General features: G+C 39.4%; 1 protein-coding gene across 1 annotated transcript in view; it reads right to left on the minus strand.

Annotated features, from left to right (window-relative positions):
* The window catches only part of ptn (pleiotrophin), a 54131-nt gene extending 33027 nt beyond the window's left edge, over positions 1 to 21104 (minus strand). The window contains exon 1 of the mRNA XM_005740830.2: positions 20935 to 21104. The gene's annotated coding sequence lies outside the window, so the exon portion shown is untranslated. The remainder of the gene's footprint in view (positions 1 to 20934) is intronic.
* Positions 21105 to 24375: the final 3271 nt, after the last annotated feature.

Here is a 24375-nt window from a genome sequence, read left to right on the forward strand (position 1 = left end):
GTGGGGGAACTTGCACAATCGGTGGCTGACTAAATACTTTTTTGCCCCACTGTATATTTATATGCAGCATTGCACATAAGAGGTTTTAACGTTCGGAGAAGGAAGCAGAACAGAAATCTGATAATATAGTACGGCAATATGGTATTATGGTATATGGCAGAGACATGGACTTATAAATAAAGTTTTCAATGTGTGTCCTTCAGTGGGTTTTTAAGGGTTTTTTGAGTAAGCTTCAAATATTCAGTTTTCTGTTTTGAAACCCTTACATCCATATACCTCACAGATGTCAATATTTCTACGTAGTAAAGGGGGAGGATGGGGCAGGCTATCGGGAAGGGCCATTATATTCTTTTGCAACCATGGCATCATATAACTTATATAGAAACCTTGAAAGTTATCTTTGCTGCAGCAGCATGACTGGTTCAATCCATGGAAAAGGTAGCAGTTACCATCACCACTGAAAGCATGCTCTCAGACTGTTTGCATCTAATACTTAAAAACCTGCTTAAACATGGATAGAAAGAAAAACATGATCAGTGCTGCAGAGAAAGTGCACCAAAACAAAGAAAACTGCTTTCTTTTTCTTTTTTCCTGACCTTGCAAAGTGTGCTGAAATAATGGATTTATTGATGTAATCTGCAAGTGATGATGAGAAAAGTGGTGAATAGCGAAATAAACATCAGAAGGAGAGAGCAGGTTCTTTTTTATGCTTAGCTATTATGTGCTATCTAGGAACAGAATGTTTTAACCTTGGAATTGTAGTGGGGTAATAAGCAGGTCTGGCCATTTTCAACAGTTAACTACATTCAATGCATCATAATTTGTAGAACTTTATTTATTTTACTTGACAGTAAATGGCTTTTTTTGTTGTTTTTTACACTATAGTCTAAAATTGGCTCTAAAACTGACTGCTGAAATGTTCATGTAAGTCTGCACCTAAACAGAAAGCAATAACTTTGAAATCTAATTAAACTTTTCATGGTTGTTTTTTGTACATACACTAGAAAGTTCACGAATACTTTATTTTACTGCTGATACACCATGATACTAGATCAGCATTTACTTTTTTGCTATGAAGTAATCCCCATAAAAAACAAACATACAAAACTGCAGTAAAAAACATATATAACTTTAATGTCTTGCCCCAAAATACTAGCTAAGTTTCACAAGCATGTCAACCTATATGAAAGCACAGCCAATGCAAATATGACATTCTCATCATCAACAAAACACAACAAATATATTTTAAAAACCCTTTAAGAGAGTTTTTGCTCTCTTAAAGATCTGATTAACATTCACCAAGCTACACTGTCAGCTGGACTGGATAAGGCTATACATACAAGCAGTGAACGCAATCCATTTATTCTACAAGGCCTCTGTGGGTAGAACGAATCACCTCAGTGAGCTGACAGAGGTCCTAACCAACAAAGGCATAACCAGTCTGAAACCACGATGGCTGGTTTGTTGTCTGTCCACCTTGCAGAATGAAGTAAAAAGCTTTTAAACAACAGTAATGGAAAAGTCAAAAGTGAAATATCCAAACTCAGTGTATTCTAAAACAGGCTCATAAGTACTCCAATGTGCAGAAGAACTCTTTGATCACCCACACAGTGGCTAACTTTAATCCGTTTGAATTTGGTCTTTCAATACTGCAAGAAACAATCTCAGGTCTTAAAAGATTTAGAAAGTTTATCATAGCAATACCAAACTCCTTTATTTTGCATAGCCACCATAGAAACTGTTACATATAAAATCCCATTTTCTATGATAAAAAGTTTCATTTTATTCCAAAACCTCGTACAGCAACACCAAATCTATTTTATCTAATCCTACTGATCCTAACTAGCACAACCTAATGTGTTTTTTTATATTGCTATTTTATTAGTTACTTATTATAATCCCATCGTACACTTCCATCCCACTGTCTCAAAAATGGCTACAAAAAAATGATATTTCTTGACTTTGTGTTGCCAGTTAAATTTTTTCCCCATAATTGTTAAATCTGTCCTTTCTATAAAAATAAACATAGACCCCTTCAGACCGTTGGGAATCTCACATATATAATCAGTATATTCAGAGGCATCTTTGAATGCACAGATAATCACGAATCGGAACAGATGTATCATCTCCTTTGAGAACCTCCTGTTGGCTGTGTGATGCCAAGAAGTGACGTGTTTCCCTTGTGCAGTCTGGCTCTTGAGGTAATTTGAATAATAATGACCGTAGGCTGAAAGCTTGGCACATACAGTAGGACTCCGAATTCAGCACACGGTTATGTACTATTTGCCACATGCCAAAGAAGGAGGTATTGCTCATCTCTGGATCTAACCATGATTCTAGTCTCAGATAACCTACATCTTCCACCTACACACACACCAACCTTTCCCCTCAGAGGTTTCCCACCCACTTTTCCCAAACCAGCCATCACACTGTGAGGCTGAGAGGGAGCAGGTTTACAGCCGTTGGTGGAGAGATAAAGCCCGCTGTTACCTTTATTTCTACACCGGCTGCTCCTGCACCGCATTATGGTCAAAACAACATGCTCAACGACTAAGAGTTACTGGGATTAAAACCAGACTGAGAGCCACAAATAGTAAAACAGTCAATATAGTTGAGTGCTGAAACGTCTTTTCTTGCCATACTTCTGCTGTCAAGCACGGAAGTGCTTCTGTAATTGCATTCAATTCTCATCAATGTGTGAAGAGAATTTCTTCAAATTTGGCCAAACACTTACTTTGGCTCAAGGATGAAATTATTTGATTTTTAAGGCCACAAGTCAAGATCACTGTGATCTCATTCATAAGCTATCTGAGGATCACCTTTGATGAATGGCTTCAAATTTGGAATGAATATGTCTTTGGAGTCAAGAATGAGCTGATGTAGCATTCAAAGGTAAAAGTCACCATGATTTTGCAAATATTTTTTAGCCATAATTCAAGAAGTCACATGATTATGATTAAAATTGGATGCAAACACTCAGTATGGTAACATGCCCAGACTATCTTGGTTTTATAGAGTCAGATCATGTGACAATATTTAAAGAAAAGCAGACTTAGATATTAGCTAACACTAGCAAGCGTGGTAAGCAAAGTTCATCTGTTGACTATATAGGTGCCTGCTAATTAGTGCTATGTAAGGCTCCAGTCACACAGGCATAGAGACCTGTCTGTGACACCCTAGCAACAACAGGCTACTGGGAAAGAATGTGTATTCCCTAACTGCTTGTTGTAGCTACAGGTAAAATCTGTGATTGCTTTGGTTGCTAGCTGATGGTTAGCTAATTGTTGCACTCGCCTACAGTTTGTATAAAAGATGCAAACTTGTCTGAAAACACTCGTCAACTATTCACTGGAGGTTTGTGAAATCCAAGAAAGTGTGACGCAAACCGGAAATGAAGAATGTTCAAAGTCAAAGTCATGCTTCCAGTCTCCAGCAACCTGACGTTGGCAGGGTGTCACAGATTGGTCTCTTGCCCTGTGTGACTTAAGTAAGGCATACGAATAAAATTATTTCATGAAACTTACCAAAAAGTCTTCTTGAACACCCAATTAATACAGTTAGTGATGCACCAAGCAATATTATCTGTCAGGTGATTGCAAAAACTAACACGCACACACACACGCATAAACAAATTAAGCATAATTTTAAGATATAACTAAAAAAAAGTTTTGATGAAGCAAAAAATCAGAAAGGAAATTATAGAATTTTTGGGGGGTCTAAGACTGTAAACATGTTTATTTCTGCTGCATTGATTCATTCTGATTTCTTTATTATAGTACCAGTTCAAAACAACAACACTCATCTCAAGGTGTAATTTTATTAACTTTTTTGCGACTGTTATTGTATTATATGCACGTTGTATTATATTTTATATAGGTCCAGTATGGACAGAGAGTTATATAAACTTCAAACTGACTACCGGAGATGTGCAGCCGTCTAATTTCATATGTTCTTTTGCTGATGCTTCTCTTTCACTTAGAACTTATTCCATTTTTATCAAACAAGCCAGAAACCTAAAACCTGATTGGATTGTTATCAAACATCCAGGAAAATTTACCTCAACAGGTGAGAGCTGTTGAGAGCATTAAATCAACGCTTTTCACAAGTTGAAGCGGATGAAGGGGGAAATCAAATTTATTTATATGAAAATGTCACAGATTATTACTTCATAGCTGCACTGCACACAGTTTTTTTTTCGTTTCATTTAGTGAGTTTGACACTTAACATTGGTACAAATTTGCATATTCCCAGGAGTAAGGCTGAGTTGGGTAAATATGTTTTGGTGCCATAAAACGTGACAGTGTTCACTGTTTTACCTTCTAGTAATTCAGATTACTTTGTTGCTTATGAGTTAGGATAGGTATGAAATATAAATATGCAGCCTTAATATAATAAATAAGCAATTTAATAGCATTGCAATAGAGATAACAGTATATTAGCATATGTGTCATGTTCGTTGAAAAAAACTCATAAGTTAGATATTACTGCCAATCTGTAAAATCTTCTATATTGTGATGCTACCAACTATCCTTGTAATACAACAGAGCATCAAGATCAGCTGTTAGAAAGAAAAAAATGAGTGGCAAGAGCACTGGATATGTACTGTTGTCTGCCAGCAGAACATAACATAACACGCATTATTTGGTGGCTATGTTTATCCAAAACATATTGCAGCACAGTGCTGGCGAGATTTTGGCAAACAGGCTGATTAAACAAGTTTTTGAATCAGTTTTGTTGAGTGTGCGTCACAGGATGCAGGAGAAGGCTATCTTCTGTTGTCGCTAGCTGTGTTATTAGCTGTGGCAAAGTCCAAGACAGAATAATCTACTTTTACACTATTGATTTAATTTGGCATTTTCTATTTTATTTTCTGGATGGCATTACTTTTTGTTGTGAGTAAGTTAGGGGTGAAGATGTGAGCAAAACTGTCAAGGGATTCATTATTGCTCTCCTCTTTACTACTCTTGCATTTTTGCAGCTCTCATCTTGCCTCTGGAGGGAAACTGTGGTGACAATGGTGCAACATTAGCTTGAAAGTCATTTTAAAGTGTGCTGTCACTGAGACTTGCTCAAGATGAAGAGGTTTTGACTGTCTGACATCGACGCGAGACAATAACAGGGAAAGTGTGGGTGGATTGTGTTTATTCACTTTAGCAAAACAAATTGTGGTGGACAGCTCTGACAGCTCTTCCCACCATTTTTTGAATATGTACTGTTGCGTTTACAATCTCAGTGTCACACTTCTGCCATAGACATGGGAGAATATATACAGTCTGTGCTATATATACGAGAAGCTAGAAAAGTACCAAGGGCTCAGAGAAGAGCTCGAGAAGATATGGAGGGTGAAGTTAACAGTGGTCCCAGTGGTAATCGGAGCACTAGGTGCAGGGATTCCCAAGCTAGGTGAGTGGCTCCAGCAGATCCCGGGAACAACATCGGAGAGCTCTGTCCAGAAGAGCGGAGTCCTAGGAACAGCTAAGATAGTGTGCAGGACCCTCAAGCTCCCAGGCCTCTGGTAGAGGGCCCGAGCTTGAAGGATAGACCGCCCGCAGTTGAAATGGTACTCTCATTGAGCCCACATAGTGTGACTCAGCAGCGTTTTATGTGTATTCCTTCTGCCTTCTTGAAATAGATATTAAAAGTGCAGGTGAACAACAAAGACACAATATGGTTTCTTTGTTTTCCTGAAGCCCCGATGATTTCCTTTCTGTGTGGCAATGGAACAAAGCCTGACTGCACATTACGAAAGCCTCACAAAGGCATACTTTTGTAAATTTCCCCCCAGGCTGAGTCTCACCTCTGATCACACAGCAGCAGCGGGCCAGGAATAGTTGCAGTCCAACATCTACGAGATGCACGTCACACATCCACAACCAGCCAAACCCCCACAAGTGGTGCATAAAAAAATAGCCTATTGATTTTTAAAATAACAGTAATAGTCGGTCTCTACAGCCCTTTACGTCGCACCATTACTTCAATATCTGTCCAATTTCAGGGATGACTGCAAGCAAGTAAGTTTAGGTCTTTTAACCACTAACCTGTATGCTTTAGCAGAAGCCAATCAGTTGTTATTTTCAACCACTTTCTTCCAAAGACAATCTATCAGTGACCCTTTGACCCTCCATACAATGGAGATTTCACTGTTAATTAGCCCACATGCATGCAAACAGTCTGCCTGATCTCATCTCAAGTTTAGAATATTTGCTTGGTTAATATTCAGTAACAGGTTGCTCCCAGGAGATTTTAAGGCGCAGCGTTGAATAACAGTGTTCCTCTGCTGCTTTGGTGGGGGATTTTGTTTCTCCCTGCAGTGTGTTCTTAATGTTTGTTTGTTTGTTAGTTTTAAAAATTTTTCCTTACTCAATTACCCCTTGTGGCTGGACCGAAGCTGAAAGATGGACAGTTGGAGTTGAGATAAACCTTGACTCAACTTTACTCTCCTCTCCGAGTTTATATGGGATTCAAATGTGTTGAAAAAGTAATGAACAATTGCGTTAAACTGTGATTTAAATGTCTAAATGCCTCACTTACTCTAATGAGTACCTCTGCAACAGAGATATGATTTCACTACAATCTAATTGCAAAATCTGTCACATTTGGTGCAACAGAAAATATATTATGTAAGATTTTATCTCATAGAGTTAGAAAAATATAATTGTTTACAATGCAGCACATCTGTAAAAAGCCCTTGCAAAATTACACTTCCGTCTTAAAGGCTCCAGCATCAATCAGGGGTCACTTCTCTTGGCTATTAAAATTTTTAGCATATTCCCACTGTTATCTTTATCTCTTTCACGCCTCCCTTCAGATCACTAAATCTTTACAACATTTCTCTCCGAACAGCAGGTGGGCGTTTGAATTAGGATTTTTAGAGCTAAATGATGATCGTAATTTCTGAGTTCTCCACATGATGAGAAGAACATAACTAATTTCAGATGGTTCAGCCACAGAAAATAATCATGCATATTCAATAAAGTCTATTTTCCTTCTTAATGCACAGGAGGGGGAAAAAACTGGAGAGTCTGCTGTGATGGTGATACTGGTCTCTTTTGATTTAACTGTCAGTAGAGGGCTCTCATGATCTATCTATAATGGGTCTGACCTCTCTTGCAGTAACTGTATTTAATGACACCCACTATCAATGCCCTTTCATGGCAATACTGAACAGCGCTTTTCTTCTCCAGCTCACTCGGTTTCTGACTCAAACAATGGTGGGGATGGCCTTATCATTTACCTTAACTCACCATCAGACAGTATGTGCATCTTTGTTTCCTGCTGCTCGGTGTTCCATTGATTTCCTCACTGTGCTTCTGGACTAAATTATATCCACGGCTCTGTCTCTTTACTTTGACCTCCATGTGAAGGTGTTTAAAAACCTTTTTTGTGTGTGTACAGTATTTCTCATATTGAGTGGATGACCTCATCAACTACACACTGGCCTCTTCTGGGTAAAATAAGTTATTGCCTGAAGAAAAGCAAGGGAAGGGTAGAGATGCTTTTTGAGGGAGATAGGATCATTTTTTTGTAGATGGAAGATGTCAGCCGTATTAGGGGTTCATTTAAGAATATCCTCCACGTTGATGGGTAGTTTTGGAGCATGCAGCGGCGCAGAAACGAGAAAACAGATCTTCGCTGCTCTTTGTGAACCCGTGTGTCTTCTCATCTCCCCATAACACTCTTATGGCAGGCTTTGAATTACCTGCCCTCATCCCTGCCTAAATTGTTCAAATATGTTAGAAGTTGATCAAACAGAAAGGTTTGCAGCGCACAGCCGACAGAGCTTCCCCTGTGGGCTGTTGGGGATCAGACATGAAAACAGGAAAAGAACAAAGGCTTGTCGGGACAGTTAAAAGATGTCTGGACCACAGCAGCCCATCAAAATTTATTCAGTGAAACAAGCATGAAATACCCGCCATCTGCAAGAAGCTCTCAAACATGTCAAACTCCCCTCCGGTCTTTGAGAAAATGTGCTGTCAAAGCAAGGAGATTCTTACATATGAAAACTTTACCTAATCTTTGTTTTCTCACTGGCGTAAATAAATAAATACTCCCTGCAAGTCATGTTTATATCAATGAGTACATCACAAACATTTAGTTATAACAATAATCTTAAAATTATCTCTGTATTGTTTGTGTATAATGGACATAAATATCTGAAACAGGGAAAGACTATACAAACATTTTCTCACATTAACATAGAAACCAGGATTATAAAGACTGTTTTGATTCACACCGTCTCTTTCAAAGTAACCAGAAAGTTGGGGACAAGCCGGTGAACATACTTAAGTATTTAGTTTATGTGTGTAAGACTGACAGAAGATATGTCACCCATTGGTTTTTGAAGTCTCAGCAGAAGCATTATAGCAACTACCAACTTAGGACCAAGAAATTACTGTATTTGGACATAAGTGTGAGTTATCAAGCTGCAGCTATACAGAGATAACGATATCTGCTAATTAATCTTAAATAACAGTAACTTTTATAGTGCCAACCTGTAAACATGTTTATTTCTGCTGGCATTTTAATACAAGCCTTTGGGGATGAACTTGATTTCGTGCAAGCTGAAGTGAACATTCAAGGAACTGTAGTAGTATTTTGATACGTCCATACTGACTTCATTTTCATCCCTATATGCTGCCACTTGGCATTCAAAAACAACTCCTGATAAGGAGTATCTGTTCAGCACTACACAGAACACTTCAACAAGAAGTTACTTGACGTAAACAGTCCGTTTATCTTTTCTGAGGCTGAAAACAAAGTGAACTTTTAAAGTTCTGCCTCGTGTGACTGGTGTGTTCACCGCTTATTTGGCTTTGAAAACGATCAGTATACAGTGCTTTGCATTTGGCTTGCTGCTACAGTAAGACATTTCTGTGCTAATTTATAAACTCTTTTAAGAAGGCATTTCATATTAATTTTCTTTCATCTTGTCTTGCTTTTATTGCAAGAATGAATGATGAAAGTTAAGTGTGGCAGGAGATATAAATGTGATGGAAGAGACTACATAATTCAACAGCAGTTCTGTGCATTCAGTGTCATGTTTTTGTGGTTGCCATATTATAAAACTTGTCTGTTTCTTTCACCATGAAAAGAACCCAAAGATTTTGTAGAAACATGCAGCAAAGAAATAGAGCCGTTTTATCTTGTTCACTCCAGTTTGTAATGATAGTGTCATCCAGTTCCTATGCCGCCAGGCTCCACATGACCTGAAACGAATCACACGTAGAACCCAGTGACAGTCTTATTTCCAGCCATCGATGAAGCAGAGGTAATGTTATTTACTGAGAATGCACGATGGACACAGATTGGACATCCCTGATCTGTCAAGGACATGACTTTTGGCCAAAGCAAATCCTTCACTTTGATTGCATTGTCTTTTGGGCCATTTGGCACAAAGCGATCAAATTGGTAATGGTGGTGGTGGTGGACGGGGGTTGCTGGCTAATGTGTAGCACTTCTTTGATCAAACATTGTTTCCCAAAGCTAAGTTTCTAGGAGAAAAAGGAAATCCATTCTTCAGAGTTTCTGAAGCCTTGTCATTAGTCTGACATAAGCAGAACAGTCTTGTTTTAAATAAAGAAATACATGAATTAAAATAAAATTACTAATCTAAATTTAAACACACACACACAGGCACGCACGGACTTATGCACACGCACACACACACTTTAAAACATCTCTGATACCAGATGGATGAAACCCCAGTTTTTCAAATAGGTACTTAAAAGACCCATCACCAACCCTGATAACCATGTAAATAACGTAAACTTCTATGTGTAAATATAATAAATACAATAAATAGTGATTCAAAGCCAAATAAGTGATGAGCATAACAGTGACACATGAGGCACTACGTTCAGTAACCTGTTGTTTAGATTTTCTGTGAGCTGCATGCTGATGAACAGCTAGCCCTAGTCTTAGAACTAGGACTATTTTTGAATGTCAAGTAGCAGCATAAAGGGATGCAAAATGAAGTTAACACGGACGTATCAAAAACGACACTTCCTTGAATGGTCAGTTGTACTTGCACGCAAAGCAAGTTAGTTCCCAAAGACCCTCATATTAAAATGGCAGCAGAAATAATCATGTTTACAGGTTAAATGCCACCACTTGGGATAGGCATCAAGGGGGGCACGTGCAGCATCACAGATATCCACCGCCTGAGGTACTCTGACGTTAGCTGGAGAGGATGATAGGAATTCAATACGCAACATCCACACTGCCTAATATATTCCACAATAAAATCGGTGGGAGCTTGTTTGTGTACCACTCCATTGATGGTTCAGCCAACTGAATGTCACTAAAGTTCATCACAAAGTCTTTAACTAAACAGGTTTCTGTGTGACAGAATATTCTTGAAAAGAAAAGCATTCAGTTCAGGTCATTTACTGTCTTAGTGTTGTTTACAACACTATCCAACCCAGTGTACTAATAGTCCACATATATTAAAGAAAGTTCATACATCTATAGTCATAGTAATGGCATGGACTTTATGATAATAAGGAATGAAAATGTATACAATTTCTACTCCTTTAAAAATGCTATCCATTTTCCTGCCAAAGTCATTTAGTCTTTTTGCTCACACATACAATGCAGTGTTTACTAAAGTTCAGCTCACAGATCCATCCTTTTCACCATCAACCCGCTTCTGCAGTAAGCTATTTCCATCCATCAGGAATGCAATGCGCCAGATTTTCTGTGTGCCCACCAGTGTCATTGTCTACATTCATCTGCACAAAATAGTATTTGCTACAGCTTTATTTACCAAACCATAAATGCAGCAATGCTATATGTGACACAATTTACAAATAAATAAGGGAGCCCATTTTGCTGCATGGACAGATCCAATCATTCCTATTCAAAGTGAAAACACAACTCAGAGCTGCTGTGCAAATACCAGCAGCCCTTCTGTGACACAGGCTCTGTTTGGCTGTGGGATGGGTGTAGGGTTAAGAGGTGAGCAGGGGAGTCAGAGGAGTTTGCATGGTGGGAGAGAGCGGCTCTTGCCTTCAGTCACAGCCCAGAGCATTAAACATAACCTTTCAACTTGCCACCAAGCATTGCAGCAGTCAGAAAAGACATCAAGTCCTTGTGTATGAATGGAGTGTGGTGGGACTACTGCTAGGACTCTTTTTCTTTAACATCTGCTAAGTAAGCCATTGCAGTCGAGGTGGTTTGACCCTGTCTAAAACGAGTGGCCAAAACTGACATGCAGATCATTCAGTAAGAGGTTGTTGTCTCTGCAGAGCTTATACAGCGAAATAATACATAAATGACAAGTTTCTATAATAAAAATAGAAATATTTGGCAAGTAGTTAGTTTATTTATTTCTATTTTTTGAGAAACACAACATTATCAAATAAATAAATGTAGAAACGGGAAAGTTAAATGAGAATTTCATGCACCAGCAAATTTTCACCTAATTCTCTTATCTTTGTATATAAAAAAAGTCACCAAAAGTGTAATTTCATACAAAAGAACAAAACGAATGTATACTAATTCATTTTGGTTCGCAATGGCAGATTAAACATCACTGTTTTCAGAGGCATTTTAAGTAATGACTTTAAGTAATTAAGGAATGCAAATATGGAGTTCGGGGTTGAGGTGGGGGGTTCATTCACGCTGCAGACACACCCGGTTGAATTCCCGCTAGTGTCGCTGTTAGGTTGTTTGTAGCCAGTGAAGGTTCATGTCCTTGTCATGGCAGTGACTTGCTCCTCTGTTTGGTTGCCTGTAGCATCCCCAAGCCAAGCATGAGCGATAACTGCAGTGTATGGAAAATTGGCCTTTCAAATTAAGGCAGTAGTCTAATTTTCTCCATATTCTCTGATGATTATGTTTAAAGGTCACTCGGGTACATAACTGAACTTTTCAAAGTACAAATGGCAAATGCCAGAGGTTCAGAAATTGACTTGCAAAAAAGGGTGCTGTAATGTAATTCTTAGGGTCAAGTTCTCGGGCTCTGCAGTACAACTCTACATGTTTCTTGATTATGCACAAGTGGCCAGCTAGGGTCCAGTGACAACTAAGCTCAATTCTGTGGATTTGTTTAACAATCTTTACTTTAAAAATCTCAATCAAGTATGAAGCTCAGTTAGTGGATAAACGTAACAGCCATATCCATTGTTCAAGGCAAATTTAAAATACAAGTCTAATAACAAAAGAAGTTCACATTCAATATAACATGTACACATATCAGATTTACATTAAACCAAAGCTTTATAGCTTAATATATAAAAAAAATGAATTAGCATTGAATGAAAGAGCATTAAGCATCTGATATACAACTCCATGTCGCAATTCCAACTTTGACTGTTAAACCACATCGTAACCCTCAAACTGCTTTTTTTGAAGCAAATTGGAAAAGTTAGGTCCTCTATTTTCAAAAATGTCCTCATTTCATTGGCAATAAATGCATGCTGGTCCTCACTGAGATAGGTTTATGAGTACACACAAACACAGAGAGAAAGGGGGAGAATTAACCCTAAAGCCAGGTGCTTCTTTATAAACATCTCTGATCTCTAACGTGCAGGTTTATTTTTATTTATAGTCTGGTTTGCTGCACTTGGCCACCATCAATCTTGCTGCCAAGCACAAGAGAAGAGGTGTTCTGAGTGAGATATACCTTATTCTCAAAAAAAAAAATTTAATCACTGTTCATGGTGACTGAACTGGTAACACTGACATACCCTGTAGTAGAAATTTTAAAAATTAATGTCACTCCTCTAAAATATGTTTTTTTAAATAATTTTTTTAAATTTTGTAATCGTGATAATTGCTACAGTTCTTGATAAGTGATTGATGATTAATGATTCACTGGTAAACATACAATTACCAGCAACAACTAGAATTATGTACCAAAATTATGTACATTCCCTCACACTGCCAAAACAGCTCCGATGTCAGACCTCCAAATGTGTCCAGTGATGCCTGGAACAGGGATATTTGCAGCTGATGATTTAGATTATGCTGTTGCAGAGCTGGCATTCATCTTGTTCCAGCATCCCATCGATGCTTTCAGAGTATTTGTGGACTGGTGAGAGCTTTTAATTTTTAAATCTTCACATTTACAGTTCCATTGAGGGCTACTGTTGTCTATGTTTTATATGTATGCATAAGTCGGGTTGCCTCTCCCCTCACCCCTTTTGAGTTATTTCATGAGAAAAGTTGTTAAAAGAACATTTGCTCTTTCATTTTTGTTTCTGTAAAGTGAAGAAACAGTGGTCAACTCTTAGTTAATGTATAATGATGATCCACTGCAAAATAGGGATGTTCTCCCACTCGACTTACTTAAGTTTGTTTGTTAATTGTTTTTACACTGAATAACTGGGGGGATTTCCATGAATATTTTTATACCTATTTAAATGGATTTGTGGCTGACTCAAGTTCTATATGAAATTCTAGTGTGGACACAAATGGGTTAAAAACAAAAATGCCATCTGTTGGGTAATTATATTCCCCTGCCATATGGCTCTGAATGTTTTACGTAGGTATTGTATTTGATTTTTTTGTTTGCAGGTATTTGCAGCAATTCTGTCTTCTGCAAATATCCTCTCAGTGCCCCTGTACATCAAGCACAAGAGGTTTACATGCCCCTTAAGAGTCAGGGCTCCCTTTGGGACCTGTGAAGTCTAGATACAGTACTGGGAAAGATAGGTGAAAGGAGTAGACGTCTCAAGATGTCCTTTCCATAAATGCATCAGGCTGTAGAGGCCGCTAAGCTAAATTGCTCCAAGAGGTAAAGAACAGGAATTCAGACTGTGTTTTTGCTTTCTTCTTACAGGATGCAGCCTTGTACTGTACTGTCATCATCATGTACTGAACAGCATGTGAATTGTTGCTTTACTAGCCCCACTAACATCTCTAAACTCCAGTGGAGAAAGAGGGCAAGGTCACAGCCCTGGCCTAGTGTTTATGGTCAGATGGAATGTGAACTCCGGGTGAGAAGAAAGGGGGGAAGTTATAATGAGGCATCCCCCCTCTGCCGGTTGTTTGTTTGGACAGACCGGCTGTCTCACAGCACAAGCTGTGGATGGAATACTAATGGATATGACTAATGATTCTCTCGCCTCTCTCGATTTCTCCAGATTCCATCCCACTCTACTCTTTCCTCTCACTCCTCCATCTCCCATTGCCTCTTTGTGGAAAGAAACTCCTGAGAAAAGTATTCAAGATGCTTAATTCTGTTCAAATTAACAACGATGTAAGAAACTAACATAGAGCAAGTAACAACACCTCCACCCCTACTGATCCTGCTATCTAATCACTTATTGGTAGGTGGACATAAAGCCATCCTCAGTGTTTGTAACCATGGGCCTATCTAATCCCCTCCCCTTCCATCACAGGCATTTAACTTTCCAAAACATACTTTCTCTAGAATGTGGCACCCTGAGGTAAGAATACAAAGACATCCCAGAGCTGCAGAAACTCTCCACTGGGCCTGATTAAAACCTGCTGAGATTTAGCCAAGGATTAGAAACCCCCTTTGGCATGAGAAGACTATATAAACAGTTTAAAATTATTTTTATGTTAAGTATTGACAATTTTGCCCTTCAAGCAGCCAAGTAACCACTATTTGGCCTAATAAAAAAATCCACATAAAAAAGAACACATAATTTTATTGAGTCAGTTCAAGAGAATTATATATTTTACAAAACTGGCTCCCTCTCATGTGATCACAGCACTGGTAATGTGGTTAGATTTCACGATAAACAATGCAAACCATTCTAATCAGAGAAGAGTCTAACCTCTGTGCATCATTGCCATTAGCAATCCAATTAGCAGTGCAACTGGGATAGAGAAACTAAGTGGCAGACGGTGTTCCACAGTGATGCTCACAATCAATTTAACTTTCCATTCAACATCACTGGTCACATGATGTTGAACAACAAATTCCTGCATCCCTGCGCATAAGAGCAACCTGCTCCCATCCATATCAGATTTTTGTTTTCTTCATTTTATACCCTTTCATAGTTTATGGCTTGCAAGGATCAAATTCTCACTATAGGAGCGATTATAATATCGCTAATAACTCTCTTGGCAAATCTACTTCTGGCTTCAAAGCAGCTAAAAAATCATTCTAAATAAAATGAGATTCCATTGATTGAGCCTTTACATTATAGCATTTAGGTGGAACTTTGCCAACGTATTGGCTCTATGTTATTTAATAGCCCCCTTAGGGTTTTGTGAGCCATTAAGCAAGGTTCTGTACTGGAGAGAAAGTTAGTGATGCGGCTTACTTTTATTTCTGCCGTACCTATTATCAACAGAGAAAGATTTGCAGAATAACCAGATTTTAATTATTAAAAAATGACACAGTCTCCAAGGAATTACTACTAAACTGGTGCTATTATCTAGATGTTATAAATGTGCTTTTGACATTAGCTTTGTGGTAACTACAACTAAAGTATTGCTGTTTATTGTAAAATCCTGAGTTTCAAGCTTTCCCTTCGTGCTGAGAGACAAGATCATCCTTCAGTTTATTAGAGGAATACAAACACTACCCATTCCCCTGTGCTTCATACTCTAAGGCCTGTACACACAAAAACCGTGAGTGAGGGAGCACCCTCAGGAACTGTATTCCCTACATGACATTTGCTAAACATATAGTACATCTGTTCAAGGTTTCAATCTTGCACACTGCTTGAAATATTTAACCTGTTTGAGTCATTACTTAATTGCTAAAATGAAGATATAGTTTAGTTTCTTACTTTTGCATTGTTTTATGAATTACAGTTGGGTCAAAACACATGTAAGGGCACATGTATGTAAATTGTCAGGGGCCGCCTTATAGTGCCTCAAGGGGCTTGTCTGAGTAAGGCAAGAAAACCCCAAAAAAGATAGAGAACCCACGTACACGCTCTGGTGTGTGTGTTTGTGTGGCGCCGAGAAGTAGCTGTCTCACACGTCTCACGGTTTGACTGAGACAAAAAAGGAGATCCGAGAGGTCAGTCAAAAAAGAAGTTGCGACTGCAGCAAGTTTAGATGGAGTTTCGCTCCATGCGGGAAGCTTGGCTTGTGTAGCCACAACGTTTGGTGCTGCAGGCCATCGTGGAAGGAGACAGCGTGGTGATGGGGAGTTGGAGTGAGACCCAAGCTTAGCTGTGCTTTTCTGGCTAGCTGCCTCGCTGGAAGCTAACATGTCTCTTGGAGGGCTTTAGCGACTTCACTTAATGTTGCCCATTGCTGGTCTGAGTTTGAGCACATTCTTCGGACTCGACGGCGAGAACAAAGTGAGTCAGCGGTGAACGGGTTACCCTGCCATCCAGATGACATCCTGGTTGTTCATCCGCCTTCGTTCAGCTGTATGTGAAAGCGCTGCCTTCTCATAGCCCAGTATTTTTCCCGCGCACTTTCACCTAGACACAAAGGCATGGTTTCTATTTTCTTTGCTTTTGTGAACCCAAGACTTGATTCCTCACTCCAGCTCCTGTACCTCTGGTCAGCTTAACCCCGCAGTTATCTCCTTCTCACTACAGTTACACCTTCAAAGAAGAGACTGTATATGGTTTCATATTCAAAGGCCATTTTGGGGGGTCTGACTAGTAGAAACTGGGACTATTTCCTTGTGAACATTGTAAATTGTGTTATGTTTGTAATACAGTGTTAATAATTCTAGAGGGGAGAGTGAATTCATGTAATCTGGAGACCCTTGGCCTTTAAAAGAGGGTTTCATACAGTTCTATCCTCATTTTTTTAGCGCTCTGAGAAGAATTTCTTCCTTTTATTTTTATTATTTTGTTGGTGTTGTGTGTTTTGTTTGTATTTTTGGACCCTTTCAGAGGCTAATGCAAACCAGGGGTTTTAAAACAGCGGGGAAGTGGCTGTTTCATGTTTACGTTGAACCCAAGTTGCCTTGGAGTAGGGGCACTCTAACAATCTGGTTGGGCACAGAAAATCAGAGGGAAATGATGCTAGGCTATGTTATTGTCTGACAGTACAGCGCACTCCCGGTAGTCGTCATTTCTCGAGCTTGAATTCTGGAGCTCCTTGTCTTTACCTGCAGCAGCCACACACGTAAAAACATTCTTACAGTTGTAAGTACCAGATTTGGGGTTTATTCCCTAGCAAGGTGTGAATTGGTGTGAAGGCTGTGAATTTGCATTTTCTCCCAGAGCTTTGGTTTTTCCCGCCAACCAAACATAACTAAGAGTGCTATTTGGCTTAGGACTTCACAAGATTGTGACAAAGCTGGGTTACACAATTTGTTGTCAGACAGTCAGGGAAGTGAAAAAACACCTTCCAAAGCACTTCAAATTACATTTGTATTGTGTTTTATTGACAGTGCATGCCATGATTTGCTATGAGGATAAATACATGGCTCACAAGGTAAAAACAATACCAGCAATGCTAGCACAGCTGCACAAATGCATCCAATTAAGTCTTACATCACAGCTGCATGTTTACTTCCTCAGCAAGTACAGAATTTCACACCCAGCCATATGACCTTTGCCCTATTTTCCTTTAGTCATTGACTGAGGGGCCTGGGGAGAGATTGTATTTGTGCATGTGTGTAAGTGTGCGTGGGTGGCTCTGTGACTGAGTGGAACACTAATGAGCCAACTGATTATAGTGGAAAGCCTCAGGTTTTCATTAGCTCTCAGAGGATCAAATACTAGATCAAACCAACAGCATGCCAGAGAAAGAGGCTGGCCACAAAGGTTCACTGAAAAACTTCAAAATCTGTACAAATAGCAAGATGGAAAGTTTTACCTTTTTAAATCAGATGATAAAACTTGCTTCTGATCAAAAAGAAACCAAGAAATTCATAATATGCCTCTATACTATGGACAAACACAAACACTGGCTTGTGTAATTGAATTCTTCCACAAAAAGCATTCATAGCGCTTTCATTGAGCTTCCTTAGACAACAGGGACCAACCCCCCTACAAACCTAGAGGTTTTGTACACAGCTTTGATTGTCTCACCCTTCCCTATATTGAAAGAGGTGCTGGCTTGACATCTCTGTGAGAACATCAGCATTTCCACTCTTGATTATTAACCTGACAGACCAAAAAGGTGGGCTCTTTGCAGTAACTTTGTATTGCCACAACTGCAGAAAAAAAGCTATAACAACCAACAAACTCAGGAAATGTGATAGCAAGAGCTCTCTACTCAGTGTCACTTTGACCCAGCATTTTCAGTTTCTTATGTTTTTGGTATTCTTCTGTATTCTGATTTATGTCTGATTCTTTAGTTATCCTGTTTTGATTATTATAAATCTACATTTCAGTTTATTCTGGTTTAAGGTTTAGTTCTTAGGTTTTGTTCTTATGCCCTCATGTTTAGTTTAGGTTTAGTTCTGTGCTTAGTCTTCTCTGCCCGTGTGTTCCCTCTGTGTAAAGTCCATGTTTCTTAGTCTGTGTCTTTGTGAATTGTTTCCTGTTTTATTTTGAAGGGTTATGTCTTATGTCAGTGTTTCTAGCTTCGCTCCCCCTGTCTCGTTAGGTCTAATTCCTCCCAGCTGTGTTCCCCTTCTGTCTCTAATTCCTCGATGACTTCTTCAGTGTATTTTAGCCCCGTGTTGTGTCAGTGACGTGTTGTACCCTCAGATTGTGCCTGTTTGTTTCCGTTCTCAGCGCTCATTGTTCAGTTAATGTTTTGTTCATCACCAGCAATAAAGCTCTGGTTTTCAGTTACAATTCAGTCTCCACGAGTCCTGCATTTGGATCCTCACCTCCGCCTGCCCGCACACAGAGCCCCAACAGTCAGTTTATCAAATATTTAAATGTTTAAATGCACTAACTTGCAACTATCAAGGATTAAAGAATGAGTGGTCAGCAACAAGATTGATAGTGAGCAAACCAATACTTTTGCCTGAGAACCCAAAGTACAGGATGAGGTAAAAAATTAATCTTGAGGCTAAGTTGATAATATCTCATCCCTGCTACAGGGGCAGGGAGAATTTAACAGAGTAATGGGTTGCTTTGCGTCAACTGTAGGGTCCAGTGGTTCTAGAGTGCTACCCATATAAGGCAGTGTGAATCAAATATGCCTCAGTTCTGCTGCTTTTATTTATTTTGTTGCCACTTGTAATAACCAAACCTTTGGAAATATTTAATAGTTCGTGTTTAACTTTTTAAAACACGAAGGATTTTTTAACCAGATTTATTTACTTCCAAGAGGTGGGCACCAGAATAATCATTTAAGGGTCACATGATTGCTTTTTCCAGCTCTGCTTTACTGCAGATCTTACTTCTAGCCTATTGTCTTTAGAGATTGATGATTAGGACAGTTCCTTGACAGGCCTCTCTACTGGCATCCTTCCTTTCCTCTTTTCTTCTAGTCCCTTTCTTTCTTTTCCTCCCTTTCTCCGTAGGGCCCCTGGACCCCATCAAGTCTCATTCTGTACATCCCACATGTTAGGGGTCAGTGCATACCCCACAAAAATAAACCAGTCACTCAATGTGAGGATCTTTGTGTATGTCCTTACCCCCCTAGCCTCTTTCTCCATCTCTCTCTCACTCATTTACTTGCGCCCTATAGACGAGAACTGGCTCCATTCACAGTGTTCCCTCCCCCCTGGAGCGAACTTCTCTGGCCCTAACAGAGTAATTCTATGCCTTATTGCTCCAGCTCCTTCACGGAAAACTTTCTCGTCAAAGCATTTGTAAGGATACTGAAAGAAATGAACTGGCTTTGTGCTTAAACACATTGACATATAGGTGACATCATGTGGTGAAGTCTGGGGGTCAAACATTTAAAAAAGAAAAAAGGGCAGAATGTGTGAAATGTCTCTTAAAGGCCTCCAAGTGGCCATCTTGGAGAAAAAATGCCAGGACTCTTTTAGAAATGAAGCAGTTTTATGAGTTTGCCCCTGCTGGCTATCATCCAGCTTAATCCACATTGTGTTCTGACTTCCTACAGACCAAAGCAGGTTTCTCAAGCTCATCTCCACTTCATGTTTAATCTCCCCCTGCTCTTTCATTAGGACCACACCATGTGTTGATTCTGAAGAAATGAAGCGGACACCTCATTTCGAGCAAGAATGAGCCAGAGAAAGCTTTTGTCCACAGTAGGAATGCCCATAAGACAGAGAGGAACACTGTTTGGTCTGACTCGGGTTGCTATACCGGAGCTGAAGAAAGCCATGGCAACGCAAGCAGAAGGTCTTCTGGATCACTTAGTGCTGATACAATACAGCAGCTCTGGGTTTGTCATTCCAGTCAGGCCTGACCCAAATTACGACATCCTGGGAAAAAGTAGCCCACTTCAATCAGTGCCCACGCACAGGCAGACTTAATTTGGGCCAACACATATTTGGCTGATAGCAGTAATAAACAAAACATATGGATGTTTGAAGTATAATCACTGAGAAAGAGGGCCTGTTAATGATTTAACAGCAAAGTCTGTAGCCCATGGCTGTTGGATTACTGGGTCTTTCCAATTGTTTACACAGTATGTCTACAAGCCACTTTTCCATCTGCTGCTATAATTCTCAGCATTTTAAGCTTAATAGTCTTTTATATTTTCATATGTTTATTATCTCCTATCAACAGCCTCAAGACAAAATCTGCTTAAAATGGGAAGAACAACAAAGAATCAATTAGGACCATGTCTACAGAAGTTTTTGTTTTTTTTATTGTTTGTTTGGGGGTTTTTTGGTTTTTTTACCAAAAGGCAAAATATCAGAAAAATGCACAATTGCAAAAGTGTTGTGCTTGGAGCAGAAACTTTTGCTAAGTTATTTTTTTGCAACTTTACAAAAACTTTACTTATTCCAAGTTTTAAAGCCATATGAAAACAAGCTGGATGGATACTAGCAGTCCTTGAATCCATATAAATCCCATCCCAAACATACAGAGTGAGCAGAAAGACCAAAAGTCATACAAATGATAACGTCAAGTTACTGCTCTGTTAATCAGTTCAACATTGTATCACCCCCCCAAAAGCTACATATCAATAAGTGTAGACCCCGAAAAGGAATCCACTTACTTTGTTTTGGAGGTCTGGTAGTTGTATTTCAGAGCTTAAAGCAATAGTTTCTCCAGGCTCTTTTCATCTGCACCTCTGCCCTGCTGCCCTGCCTCTCCAATACTATTTGTCTTTGTGGGCTGAGCATTCGATAGCAGTGTAGACTTTTTTCTTTTTTTGTGTGTCTGTTACATGGGGTGAGGGGAGGGTGATGGGTTGGGTGTTGAATGCCGGGATTCCTGACTCGTGATCAGGAGCTCATTACCCCCCAAGGTCACTCCAGGGACGCTACGGCCTGGCACTTATGGAGACACCAGAGAGAAGACGTAAGATGGTGGATGAGTGTGTGGGAGAAAGAGATAGGGGGAGAGAGCAGTTAAGAGCCAAAGTGTTTGGGAGATCTATGGGGACCAGGAGAAAAAGCTGTGAGGAAAAAGAGACGGACAGATATGTATAAGAAAGAGAAATGAGACGCTGATACAAATGCCAACAGAGAGGCAGATATTCAGGAGGAGCGAGCTAACGCTACAATAAAATACGTCTGCGTGTGACTCTGTTGAGCCCACAGAGTGAGCAAGCTGAGAACAGCAGTCCCATCAAACCACACAGTTACATAAAATATCGTGTTCATCTATGGAAAAGTCAGTCATAAGCAATCAATAGAATATTGGCAAACACCAGCAGGGCTCTGGGTTTGTCTCTGAGTGCTTTATATAGGCCAGTGTTTCCAAATAAACAAAAAACTTTTGTTTCAGGTAAATAACATATTTTCTGAAACAATAGTACCTTTAATCACTTGACTGTTGTTTATGTGGAATTTTCCAGTGTGTTCATTTTATTTTATTTTACTTATGCTAGGATTGTGGTTGCCTGACTTTTAAATGATAATTGCTAAGTCTAAACTTTACACTAAACCGGATACAACTTTTAAGGTTTAACTCTGTTGACAACTAAGTATTTTTTTGAATTATTATATTTAATCAAGTTGCAGTTTGCATATAAAACATTAAAAAGTAGCAGTGCTGTGCCTGACATAGACTTGTTCACATAATATACTTCTTGTATTTGATATTCTGCGCTAACGTGGAAAAGCATGATCAGCATCCAGATAGTGTACTCATAATCCTGACTCAAAAAGCTGGCTCAGATAGGAGTAATTCTTTATTTTACCACATATTAGCGGGGGAAAGGCCAAAAAGAAGCTAACGTGCTGATTCAGAAAATGTACATTATTAGATGTGTTTATTTATCAGGTTAGTGAAGTTGTGTTAAGTGTAGTCTGACTACCTCCCAGCAGGGATATTGTGGAGATTCTTAACAGATGCAACATCTGCGGGGTTTACCATCATTGTTTACTATCAACTAGAACGTTTTAACAAATTGCTTGAGCCACATTGCACCAGACCTCTATGGCCCATCCTAAGAGTGCTGGGTCATCTACAGGAGGTCTTGCCAGTGCGGCTGATTTGAGTGGGTCCAGCCACCAGGCACTTGTCAATGAGCCCCTCCTCCAAGCCTGACTCTAGGGTGGGGCCCTGGCAAACCCCATCTATGGTTACAGGCAAAATGTAGTCATCTGTATCCATCGTAGAGAACTTCTGAATCGCACTTAGTCTAGCCCATCACACAGGACCAGCTTGATTTCTGAGACCCTGCCAGGGGCAAATTATCCCTGACAGCATTGCTCTGTTATCACTGGAATACACAAAACCAACAAATATAATAAAGTGGCCATTCACAGAGGGAATTGTTCAAAAATGGGGGAGGAAAGAACTGGAAAGTTGACAGATTTGGTGCAGAAAGTGCAGTAATGCTGGACCTGTCATGGTGTTGAAAGCACTGAACGTGAAAGCGAATCCTTCTATTTAATGTCATCAGCTTTTCAAATATTTAATCATAAACTTGCAATAGTACTAGCAGTAAGTAATGGAAAAATCAAAGACAGTGGGGAGCCAGTCTTGTTGTGCAGAAGTGTATGGGAAAATGACCCTTTAGGGTCCTTTAATTTATGACCTCAGTTAACACTTTCCTGACAAGATTTTGGTCTCAATGTCTAGTGTCACATGTTATTGACTAACACATGAAGCTCATTTTGTAAATTATGGTGCCCATTAAGGGCGTAATTAACAAGTCATTACTGTATCAGTCAGTCAAATCCACGCTTCCTTTGTCACATCCATTTTTAAAACACCAAGATGGTGACGGTGGAAACATTCAGCTAGAGCGCAGCAACAGGACTTCACTAACCAGTAGGTGATCTTTTATATACACTCTACAGAAAAATGGGAAATTTACAATTTAAGACTACACTTAACTCATTTAAATTCCATCAATAGATCAATTTTGTTTGTTTTTGTTCTAGAACACCAGAGTGAGGAGCCTAATGTTATCAGTAATATAATGAATGAAATTTTTTAGTCAGTAATTAGTAATTGATTATGTGTTACAGGTAACTTGACTAATAGGCTAATCCATTCATTCCCAAACATAAAATTACCAATCCTATTAAGAATTTGTATTAACAGAGTTTCTTGGCACTGTCAAGAGGTAAGGGCATCAGCGTAACTTTGTGCTGAACATTGGGGGGGGGTCAAAATCTCTATCTAAATAAGTAAATAAATAAATCTGGGTAAATTCCCAGATGATTAAACATGCAACTATTTTGCTGGTAATAACGGAAATGAGTAAAGAAAATCAACAGCCGATTTATGCAAGATAAATCATAATTTTATTTGGGGGTTATTTGGTTGGGTCTGATTATTGGGGGGCTCATAACCCCTTGGAAATTACGTCCCTGGGTAAAGGGTGTCTTGTTCACTGGTCTTTGCATATTGTCTATGCAGTAAAGAGAGCTCAAGAGAAACTTCAGTGTGAAAACAAATCTAATGAGTTCACCACTCAATCTACATTTCTACCCTTAGGTGTTTTCACAAGCGCTGGGTAGTGACCAGAAATATACCATGAATACGAGGGATGGAAGGGAGTTTCCTCCAGCGTGTGGTCGGGTTCTCCTTTGGAGACAGAGTGAGGAGCTCAGCAATTCAGGAGGGACTCAGTGTGAGGTGGCTACTCCACATCAAAAGCAGTAGTCAGTAGTCAGACAGTAGTTTGGGCATCTGACTAGGATCCATCCTGGGTGAGGTACTTTGGGTATTTGGAGGAGACCCTGGAGAAAACTTAGACCATGCTGGAGAGATTGCATATCTTGGGTGGCTGGGAAGGCCTTGGTGTAACCCAGGAAGAGCTGAAGGAGGGAGGTGCACAGGCAAAGGGAGATCTGGGTATCTCTGCTTTCACTGCCACATAAGAAGCAACAAATGGCTAAATGGATGGCTGAAAATAAATCATCACCTGACCAACAAATCAGAAAAGTGTACAATTTTGCAGTCTAATCTAGATAGAATAAACAGTGACTTTTAATGGTCAACTTGAATTAGGTTTAAATCTGAGAATTGCCTTTAG

This window comes from Pundamilia nyererei, unplaced genomic scaffold, assembly GCF_000239375.1.
Source record: "Pundamilia nyererei isolate P.nyererei 1_Seehausen unplaced genomic scaffold, PunNye1.0 scaffold00104, whole genome shotgun sequence".
NCBI classification, from domain to species: domain Eukaryota; kingdom Metazoa; phylum Chordata; class Actinopteri; order Cichliformes; family Cichlidae; genus Pundamilia; species Pundamilia nyererei.